We start from the raw sequence: 2,610 nt of genomic DNA on the forward strand, positions 1-2,610 counted from the left end.
AGGCTCTGTCTGGCTGGTGGGAGGGAAGCAGACACCAGCTCAAGCTACAAAGGAGGCCGGGATGAGGAGATGGAGACACAGGCCTTCACCAACCCCGCCACAGAACCACTGTGAGATGAGACTCACCACGGGGAGGCACAGGCATCTGGCTCTGCATAGGGAGCTGGCTTGTCCAAGGCCCTCAGACGCCCCTGACAGCCCCGTTCTAGGAGACCTAGGGCCAGGGCGCCCCTGACCTCCAGTGTCACAAATCAGAAGCAGGTGGCCTGGGCACCAGAGGAACTTACCTCAGAGCAGGTGCATCGCAGGCAGTACATCAGGCCATGGGGCTCCAGGTAGGGATGCCAGCTGTCTCCGGGGGAGTATCTCTTCCCATGGAAAAGGCAGAACATGTCTGGGCCTGGCAGAGCAACATGAGCTGTTAATCCAGGAGATTCCAGATCAAGACCAGCTGGCTCTCCGCTCATCATCCGCACCATCCATCAGGTGGTCTCTTAAGGCAAAAGAACCCCAGGTCCATGGGCCTGAGTTTGAATCTCACATCGACCACACCCAGGTGTGGCAGGTGTGGCTGCTGCTCTGTAAGCCTGGGCATTTATCCCCCAGGGCACTTACAGATGCAGCAGTGAAAAGGCCCTCCAGGTCAACTTGTGCTCTAAATGTGAGTACAATTAAAATGTGCCCAAGGCCACAGCAGCTCAGCCACCACACAGGGGTGGCAGTCCTTGTTTTCCTCCCTGATTCCTTCTCTCTCTGTGTCTGTCTCTCTGTTTCAGTCTGTCTGTCTGTTTGTCTGTCCGTCCATCCCCCCCTCCTCCTGGGTCTTTTGACCTATCTAATTTATTTTATATTTGCAGTTGTTGAGATTGAACCCTGAACTTTGCATTTGCTCAAGTCTACGCCTTGAGTCCTTCCCGTTTTTATTTTTCAAAACATCTTTCAGGGCCGGGAGTTTGGCTTAGTGGTAAAGTGCTTTGCTTAGCATGCATGAAGACCTGTGTTCAATTGCTCAGTACTACATGCATGGAAAAAAACTGGAAGTGGTGCTGTGACTCAAGTGGTAGAGCTCTAACCTTGAGAAAGCCCAAGGACAGTGCTCAGGCCCTGAATTCAAGCCCCAGGGCTGGCAAAAAAAAAAAAAAAAAAAAAAAAAAAAAAAAAGGTCTGTCAGTACTGAGTCTTGAATGAAGACCTTGGATGCTGTCCCTTAGCCTTTTTTTTTTTTTTTTTTTTTTTTTTTTTTACTTAGATGTTTTATTCGGTATATTCTAATTTTTGTTTTCTGGTTAGTGTCTGCTTATATCTATGATTATACATATAATATTCTTTTTATAAGTTTTTCTTTTTTCACATCATATTTCAAATGTCATGTTTAACAAACAAGTATTCAAGAAGGGAATCTCTACATGCAATCACTGGCATATAAATTTTAGAATATAATTAAAATTAAACGGAGAGTTTGTATGGCATAGACACATATTGATCTATATAATATAACATTATGTCTATAGTGTCCCTTAGCTTTTGCACTCAAGGCAGGTTCTCTACCACTTCAGCCACAGCTCCACTTCTGGCTTTTTGGGGGGGGCGGGGCGGGTTAATTGGAAATAAGTCTCACAGGCTTTCTTGCCAGCAGTGGCTTCCAATCAGAATCCTCAGATCTCAGCCTCCTGCGTAGCTAGGATTATAGGCATGTGCCACTAGTACCTGGCTTCCTTTTGTTTTTATTTTGTTTTTGAGACAGAGTCACCAATGCTTTTGCCTGGACTACCACAACTTCTGAATCTCTTGCTCTGCCTCTTGGGTAGATGGGATTACAGATGTGTGACCCTGTTCCCTAGCTGAGATCTACCTCTGCTACAAAGCAACTCAAAGCACTTTCCTGCCTTCAGACCATACACTGTCCCTGCATCTCAGCTAGCCACAGTGGATAAGTAATTAAGAAACTGACTTTTATTACATGCTCTTTGCTACTACTCTGAACAGTGTGGTTGGCACATTTGTTGACTTTCAGTAATCTGCTTACCACTTGTTACCACGCACTTGAACACTTCTAAGAATGACTGAAACACTAGTTTGCTTTGCTAGGTGCTTGGACTCCTCTCCTGCCTTCCTGACCATTCATAACTACTTCATTCCCAAGACCCCTGGCACATACCACCAAGAGACAGGAGCTGTCCTGACAAAGCTGAAAAGCTGCTAGGCTGGGCCTCCCTCTGGCTCCTCACAATGCGCCTTCTCTGCTCACTCAAGGCCCCAGGAGAAAGAACTGCAGCCAATGTTTTGATGCCTCCATGATCTGTGCTTCTGAGGGCCACAGGCACACACAGCCGAGGTCTCTCTTTGTCCCCTTCCCAACTTCCCTTGTGGAAGGAGTGACCAGACAACAGATTCCAGTCCCAAAGGGCCAGCAAGGCCCTGCTGTCCTATATCAGATGGGCTGTATTTATCTCTCAGCCTCCTCTGGTAGAGGGTGAAACCCAGGCCCAGCTGGGGTGCCCGGTCAGAGCCAGACCAACTCTCCAAGGAGTGAATAATGTCTTTCTTCCTCAGTCCCCTCCCCACCCAGGGGAAGGGTGATTGCAACATTTGTGGTCACCTTAGGTCTCA

The sequence above is a fragment of the Megascapheus bottae genome, chromosome 16 (genome assembly GCF_031878675.1).
Source record: "Megascapheus bottae isolate mThoBot1 chromosome 16, mThoBot2.hap1, whole genome shotgun sequence".
Classification (NCBI taxonomy): domain Eukaryota; kingdom Metazoa; phylum Chordata; class Mammalia; order Rodentia; family Geomyidae; genus Megascapheus; species Megascapheus bottae.